We start from the raw sequence: 9,084 nt of genomic DNA on the forward strand, positions 1-9,084 counted from the left end.
CCCCACGGTGACTGATCCAAGACAAAGAGTAAGGCTCAGAGGGGGTAAGTGACCTACCAAAGGTCCCACAGCAGGTAAGATGTGGAGCTAAGATTGTAACTGTCGCCCCACTCCAAAAAGGGTGCTCAGAGCACTGAACTTCATGACCTTCTTGTTATTGGGCTTTGTGAACACCACAATGTCCCCATGACCTCTGACTTTCCTCCCCCCATGCCTACCCCATATGTGTTTCTATAGCTGAAGGAACAGAAGAAACATTCATAGAATGTGAAACCTAATGGTATTAACTCAATTCCTTTCCCTTCATTGTTCCTATGCTGCATACCTTATGGAGGTGCTTGTCTTCCAACGTTCCTGCCTGGAAGATGGCCAGCAAATCCGAACATGCAGACATTTCAACTGCAGGTATTTAACAGGGCTGCAGAAAGGCCTTTGTGCTCAGAAAACTCTTTTCTTTGGATAAAAATATGGATGCTAGATAAAGGACCCATACAAGGATTGTGGTTGGGACAAGGTCATCTCTCAGTGTGATGGTCCATTTCTAACAACATGGGACAGTTAGGGAGGTTAGAGGGTTGAGGTCTGGTGTAGAGCTCACGCTATACCAATAATAATAATAATAATAGTAATAAGCATTAATTGAGCCATTGCTATATGCCAGACACTACATAGTTTATATATAATATATATTTGTGTACTTATTATATATTTATCTATTATTAAACATATTACATACTAAGTATTAAACATATTATATACATATTATATAGTGTGTATTATACATATAATGTATTTTATAACATATACATAATATTTATATACTAATATAAATATTAACATTATATATAAAATATCATCATATATTATTCCCTGTATATAAACATGATAAATACTGTGTATATACGTATGTGTATATATTATATATGCTGTACATTATGTACTGTATTTATGTTATATATTGTATATATACATCGTATGTATATTATGTTTCTAAAATATAAAATAACATTATGTATCATATATCTGTAGGGAGATATTATTCTACCCACTTACTGATGAGGAATCTGAGGCACAGAGAAGTTAAGTAACTTTCTCAAAGTCACACAGCTAGGAAGTGGCAGAGCCACTCTGGTCTGCACCACTGCTCTTAATTTGCAGGAACTGTGGCTCCAACTCACAGCACATTCATTCAATGGAATAAATGATCAGGAAAAGCTTGAAAAGTCTGTCTTCCTCCCTTTTCCCTTCCCTCCCTCCCCACCTATAGTAGGTGCTCAAAAAAAATAATTGAGTGTAAAAACATTGTATGGTCTTTGTCTGAAGCTGTTTTGCTTAAGCCAGTCAACCAGTTTCAATTAAGGAACTTGTATAAATGCTGAAAACATATCACTGTGTATACTACCTCAAGAGGATTTGTGACATATTTTCTAGCATTGAAACTGGAAACTCCCTTGTAACACATAAGTACATTATTGAACATCCAATACTTCAGGTGTCTCTATTTTTTTTTTCCCCCAGTAGTGCATTATATAAAAAAATGTAGGGGAAAGAAGCTCGCCGTTTCTTTAATGCTGTGGTTTAAATACTCTCTGCCTAGCGTCTTGTCTCTCTGGAACTGACCTGTTTCTCATCTTCGTACCAAGCAACCCTGACGTGGGTTTCGTACGGGTTTGTTTTTGCCTCACTACTGACAAACAGGGTCTGATCAAGTTGAACCTCCTGTAGAATAATTCATAGAAAAGTTATTTATGGCTTTTTAATCTCTCTGATCTGAAATAGCAACTTGGGGTAGAGGAAAAGTGGAGAGAGAGAGAAAGAGAGAGAGAGGGAGACCTTAATAGTAAGTAACTGTTTGAAATCAGAGGCTGAGTACTATGTCATATTTGTTGTCTAACATTTTAAAATCTAACAAAGGTAGGTTGGGGGAAACCTCTTAGTTCCAAGGTTGAAAAATTCCTCCCTCCTTTTTAGGTTTATTTATAAAGTTTAGCAGAGTGGCCTGGAGTCAGATCTCCTGGGTCTAAATCCTGCCTCTGCCACTTCTGAGCTACATGTCCTTGTGCCTCAGTTTCTTCCTCTGTAAAAACTTAACTGAATTTGGGCTGGCCTGTGGCTCACTCGGGAGAGTGCGGTGCTGATAACACCAAGGCCACGGGTTCGGATCCCATATAGGGATGGCCGGTTTGCACACTGGGTGAGCGTGGTGCTGACAACACCAAGTCAAGGGTTAAGATCCCCTTACCGGTCATCTTTAAAAAAAAAAAAAAAAAAAAACTTAACTGAATTAATGCACTTAAAGGGCTTAGAAAAGTGACTGTTCTTAGTAAACACTCATAAATGTCATGTAATAATATTATCATTATAATAATGTTAGCTGTTATTGTTTTAGAGGAAAACTTCTTTTCTTCACATTTCAATTCAATTCATCAGATATCGGTTTCATCTTCTCTAGATGCCCAAATGTGCTTTCCACAGAGGAAATTCAGTCGTGGATAAAATCCGGCTACACATTGTATTGTGTTTTGGATCAAATCTGTTGGAGCCACCATTTTTATTTGAGTTGTTTGTTGGGTTAGAAGAAAGAATAGACCTGGGAGACTGAAAACTTCTAACTGTAAGACAAGCCTGTGCTATCAAAATAGTGATAGGTATGATTAACACAGTTCATTTGCAACTTAAAAAGGGAACAGATTCCAACTTCACTCACTGCACTGAGTTGAATATTGTCTTCCCCAAATTCATGGCTACTCAGACCTCTGAATATGACCTTATATGGAAATAGAATCTTTGTAGATGTAATCTGCAAAAATAAGATCATACTGGATTAGGGTGAACTCTAAATTCAATATGACTGGTGTCTTTATAAGAAGAAAGAAATCTGGACACAGAGACACAGACCCACAGGGGAGAAGGCAAGGTGAAGATGGAGACAGAGATTGGAGTCATGCATCTACAAGCCAAGGAACAACAAAAAATTGCTGACAGTCACCTGGGGACAGAAGCGGCAAGAGATTATAGCCCTGCTGACACTTTGATTTTGGTCCTCTAGCTTCCAGAACTGTGAAAGAATAAATTTCTGTCATCTAAAGCCACACCAAGTTTTTGGTAATTTGTCATTGCAGCCCTAGGAAAGGAAAACATTCACAATAAGAAAAATTAAAATTATACTGACATGCCATTTTTAACTTACCAGTTTGACAAAGATCAAAAAGCCTGATAATACACTAAGTCAGCAAGTGTGTTGAGAAATTTATTGCTTTCAATTATTGCTAGTGGGAGTATATGTAAGTTCATATAATCTCTTTGGAGATGATTTGACAATTTCTATCAAAATTACAAATGCACATGCCTTTTGACCCAGCAATTCCACTTCTAGGACTTATTCTATGTGTGAGAAAGTGCATACATGGAAAACTACACAAGAGCAGGTTATGCACTGCAGCATTATTTGTAACCACAAAAGCTTGGAAATATACTAAATGTTCATGGTCAGTGATGGTTGAATAAACTGTAGAACACCTATACTTGAAGTGAGCAAACTTTTTCCATTAAGTGCTATATATTGCATGTTCTAGGCTCTGCAGGCCAAGAGGTCTCTGGTACAACTACTCAACTCTGCAGCTGTAACTCAAAAGGAGTCATATACAATATGTAAGCAAGTAGGCATGACTCTGTTTCAATAAAACTTTATTTACAAATAACGGGCAGTGGCCAGATTTGGCCCATGGGCTTCAGTTTGCTGATACCTGATCTATACAATGGAATACTATGAGCTGAAAAACTAACAAGGTAACTCTCTACGTCCTGCTATACAATGACTTCCACAATGAAGTGAAGAAAGCAAGGTTCAGAACAGTATGAGTTTGTAAGAAAAAAATATACATGTATATAAATAATTTCTGTGTATATTCATGGACAATCTCTGGAAATATCCACAAGAAACTGGACCCATTACTTATTTCTGGGGTAGGGAATTGTGTGGCTAAGGGACAGGGTGGGGAAGATATTTTTCTTTGGATCTTTTGAATTCTGAACCATGGTAAAATCATTATCTATTCAGAAAACTAGATAAAAATAAAAGCTTTAGAAGGTAAACAGATTCCTCTTTGCACCACACACTTATTCTTTGCACGGCCAGTGAGCTGAGAACAATTTTTACATTTTTAAGTGGTTGAAAAAAATCAAAAGAAAAATAATATTTTGTGACACATGAAAATTATATAAAATTTAAATTTCAATGTCCACAAATAAAGTCTAATTAGAATACAGACTGTTCACTCATTTACATTTTGTCTATGGTGCTTTGGCCCTACAACTGCAGAGTTGAGTCATTGCAACAGAGGGCCCAAAAAACCTAAAATATTTATTAACTGGTCCTTTACATAAATAGCTTGCAGATCCTTGTTCTAAATGAAAGAACAAAACAATCCTCCACATGCTTCTAGAAATAGAAAGTTCTTATTTAATATTGAATGACCATTCCGTGAGGACTTTTAAAAAATTAAATGGCTTATGAAGAACTCAAAAATAAATCGGAAATTTTGTTGCTTCTTCTTAGAGAACATTAGAAAAGCCAGATCCTCTCTAAACTTAATAAGGTCTTTACCCCACCTGTCGGGTCTCCCTGTTTACTATGCAGGTGAGGCCACCAAAATGAAAATGTATCCTAACCCCCTTTCCCTTATTTTACCAAAAATTCAAAGTACTTGATGTTAGCAAAAAACCAAGATGACCTAGGATTTCTTTTAATTTTTACTAAGACTAAATCAAAGCTTTTTGTTTTTCTTGTTTTGATGGTGGGAAGATCAGTCTTACAGTTTTTTATTTTTATTTTTATTTTTATTTTTTTTAAAAGATGACCGGTAAGGGGATCTTAACCCTTGACTTGGTGTTGTCAGCACCACGCTCACCCAGTGAGCAAACCGGCCATCCCTATATAGGATCCGAACCCGTGGCCTTGGTGTTGTCAGCACCGCACGCTCCCGAGTGAGCCATGGGGCCGGCCCAGTCTTACAGTTTTTTAAATCACTAATAAAATAAATGTAAAAGGAAACTACCTCTGAAAGTTTAGTTTTTGTTTTTATGAGAGAAAATAAACCCATATAAAAAGTCAGGTACTGGGCTGAGCCCGTGGCGCACTCGGGAGAGTGCGGCGCTGGGAGCACAGCAGCGCTCCCGCCGCGGGTTCAGAGGGTTCAGATCCTATATAGGGATGACCGGTGCGCTCACAGTGCTCACTGGCTGAGCGTGGTGTGGCCGGTCTCAAAAAGGACAAAAAAAAAAAAAAAAAAGTCAGGTACTAATATGACAGTCAATAGCTGTATTTTCAACCTTTTGGATAATGATCCACAGTAAAAAATATATATTTTATACTATGACCCAGTATATACATATATACACACATGCTGAAATAAAAGTATTGGTTTCAATATGTGTCATTCAGTGCATTCTGATATTTTCTATCTCATTCCATTATTTTCTATTCTGTTTTAATCTAGTCTACTTCTAAATACAATATTGGCCATAACCCACCAAATTAATTTCACAACCCACTAATGATTGAGACCTGAAGTTTTTATTTTTGTATCTGTTTTTAAAGATGGTTTGGAAAGTAGAGAGACCTGAGGTTAGAAAACCACTGTGCATGTGTGTGTGTGGTCACCTGCAACCAAAAGAGTCCTGCTTAGTACTGTGTTGTTTTACAATCTGCTTTTTTTTTTTTTCCTTTTTGTCTTTTTTACTGACCAGTAACGGGATCGCAACCCTCGGTGTTGCGCCCGCACCGCGCTCAGCCAGTGAGCGGGAACCGGTCTCCACATGGGATCCGAATCCTCGGCGGGAGCGCCGCTGCGCTCCCAAGCAGCGCACTCTCCAGTGTGCCACTGGGCCGGCCCTACAATCTGCTTTTTAAATTTGCAAATATATTTTGTAGGCAACTTTCTACATCAGTACATATACCTTAACCACATTTATTTTAATGATAATATGGCCATACTGTACAGTTGCACCATATTTCATTTAGACAGTCTCCTTGTACCATCCTCCTTGACCAAAATCATTTACTTCTGTATCATTTCCACTTTTGACCATTGAATATCTTGCTTTTAGAACCAATAAAAATATTTCCCTCAAAAGAAGTAGTGGTTGGTTAAAGTGTGGTATTGATAACACCAAGATCAAGGGTTTGGATCCTTATTGGCCAGCAACCCTCCCTCGATGCCCCTTCCAAAAAAGAAAATGTCTAGAAAAGGCAACTCTATAAAGGCATAAAGTAGATTAGTGGTTGACTGGGGCTAGCGGTGGGAATAGGGATTAATGGTAAATAGGCCTGGGGGGGGGTCCTACTGAGGTGATGAAAAAACTGCATTATATTAAAATTTTAATAAAAACAAACTGTACGGGCCGGCCCAGTGGCACACTGGAGAGTGCGCTGCTTGGGAGCGCAGCGGCGCTCCCGCCGAGGGTTCGGATCCCATGTGGAGACTGGTTCCCGCTCACTGGCTGAGCGCGGTGCGGGCGCAACACCAAGGGTTGCGATTCCGTTACCGGTCAGTAAAAAAGACAAAAAAGGAAAAAAAAAAAACAAAACTGTACATTTAAAGGAGGGAAATTATGACATAAATTCCATAGCAGTAAAACTTTCTTAAAAAAAAGAAAAGAAACAGAAGCAGCAGGAGCAAAGAGAGGAGGAAGAGGTGGAAGAGTCACCATCCAACCAGTCGGTCTGCAGGATTTGGGATTCAGCTTTTAAAAATTATATATATATGAGCCGGCCCGTGGCTCAATCGGGAGAGTTGGTGCTGATAACACCAAATCAAGGGTTAAGATCCCCTTACCAGTCATCTTAAAAAAAAAAAAAAATTGTGTACATTTGCCCAACTCTGGTCTTCCAGCTGTTCCCATTCCCCACAATTTCTTAAAGATTACTGACACCATTTCCTTGATCACATCTGCAAATTATTTCAGTCCTTTGGAATGTCATTCATCAGGTTTAAAAACTTTTTTGAAAAGGTGAATATGGTAACAAAGTCCAAAAGTTGAATGTTTTGTGAATCTCTCCCCTTCACATACACTTCTCTGTTACTTCTCCTTTAGTCTGTGTTTACGTTTTGTGATTTCTTAAATGGGAGTTCCTAGGCAACAGAAAGAGCTGGGGTAGTTGTGATGCACTGTGAGCTGAGCATAGGGAAACTGTGGGCTCCTGGTGTAGCCCTGCTCAAACTCACCACATGACTGTAGTAGATATTTGCAGATCTGTCTACCTAGCAACTCCTCCTCCTCTGGAAACAACACTCCAGACTTCCTGGGGGAATTTCCCCTTCCTCACCTGCTCTCTGTGGTTCTGGTGGAACTGACTCCCACTCTTGGGCTCCAGGAATAAGCAAGTGACCCAGGTCTGGGTAGTCCCCAGCATAGCTTATCTCTGGCCCCAGTGGCTGGCTCAGAGTCAGACGCGTGACCCAAAGCAGTCCATTAAGGGTTGGTTCTGTGGTGTTGTCTAGAAATACTAGAAAAAGCTGTTCTTTTTCTTTCTTTCTTTCTTTTTTTTTTAAAAGATGACCAGTAAGGGGATCTTAACCCTTGGCTTGGTGTTGTCAGCACCACACTCACCCAGTGAGCTAACTGGCCATCCCTATATGGGATCCGAACCCATGGCCTTGGTGTTATCAGCACCACAGTCTCCCAAGTGAGCCAGGGGCTGGCCCAAAAGCTGTTCTTTTTCTACCACAATTACTTAGCAGTGAGATGTAGGGTTGTATCTGCTGTGGGCCTTGGTTGGTCACCACATGGGGAAAGCCTAACTAAGAATGAAATGAGAAGCTCCAGTGGCGTAATCGGTTAGCGCATGGTACTTATATAAGAATGAAATGAACACGAAGGAAAAGAACCAAGAGACAGGAAGAGAGTAATGATTTCACTGTGTGAGTCTCTGGATCCATCCGTACCTGAAGCAGGTGTTACCTGTACTCTTGCAATCAGATGAGCCTTTGAATTCTCTTTTCATAAGCCAATTTGATTTAGGTTTCTGCCACTTGCTGTCAAGAATCCTTACAAATACAGTGTCCCTGGGTGAGTTATTTCATCTGTTGTAGCCTGTTTCCTTATCTGAAAAACAGGACTGATAATGAATGCAGCAAGAATCAAATGAAGACATTTATTGGAAAGCAATTGTGAAGAATATAAAAGTTGTACCAATTTATGCTCCTGCCAATAATGTATAAGAATGCCTAATTACTTCCCAATATCCATTTCTTGCCTTTTTACATATTAACAGAATTCCCATTTTTACTCTAGCACATTGCCACCTATAACAAATGTTAAATTTCCCAGCTTCCCTTGCAGTTAGAAATAGTCATGTGATTAAGTTCTAGCCAATGAGATGTAAGTGGAAGTGCATAGGGGCTTCCAGAAAGGAAAGGGCATACCCTTCTCTTGCCTTCCCCACTTTCTACTGCCAGGAGTGCCAATATGATGGATGGCATTCCAGCCACTATCTTGACTCGTGTGACTTTGAGAATGGAGTACTAGATGCAGACAAACTGACAGAAACCAGGTTCTGAAGGAAGATGTACCCAACTTACCAGCCCTAGACAGCTGACCTACAGACTTCCTTTGCATGAGAAGAGAAATAAACTATCTCATTAATTTAAAATTTTTTTTATTTTAGCACATACTTCTACATATTTGTGGGGTACAGTGTGCTGTTTCAATACATGCATACACTGCACAATGATCACTCAGGGTAGACAGCATAGCTTTGTACCCGTTAGTCTACCCCTTCTCCTCCCCGCCCTCCCCCCAAATTTTTTTAAGGCTAGTCAAGTGAAGCAGTGGGAGTGGAGTTCTATGTCATTTAAGCCATCAATTCATCATGTCTCTGTTAATTGTATCCAAACCTGAGTCCAATTGATAGTGCCATTTTCTCTGAACCCCAGTAACACACTGTATTTTCAATTTTTTTTTCATTTAGCTAATCTTATAGATTAAAAAGTAGTGTCACTTTATAGCTTTAAAATCATTCCTCGGGCTGGCCCGGTGGCGCACTGGATAGTGCGCCGCTTGGGAAGTGCGGCGGCGCTCCCG

The 9,084-nt window shown here is 39.5% G+C and overlaps 1 protein-coding gene across 1 annotated transcript in view; it reads left to right on the forward strand.

Annotated features, from left to right (window-relative positions):
* The first annotated feature begins 361 nt into the window (after positions 1-361).
* The window catches only part of NCOA3 (nuclear receptor coactivator 3), a 198,032-nt gene continuing 189,309 nt past the window's right edge, over positions 362-9,084 (forward strand). Inside the window, exon 1 of the mRNA XM_008574771.1 lies at positions 362-405. The gene's annotated coding sequence lies outside the window, so the exon portion shown is untranslated. The remainder of the gene's footprint in view (positions 406-9,084) is intronic.

This window comes from Galeopterus variegatus, unplaced genomic scaffold, assembly GCF_000696425.1.
Source record: "Galeopterus variegatus unplaced genomic scaffold, G_variegatus-3.0.2 Scaffold1101, whole genome shotgun sequence".
NCBI lineage: Eukaryota > Metazoa > Chordata > Mammalia > Dermoptera > Cynocephalidae > Galeopterus > Galeopterus variegatus.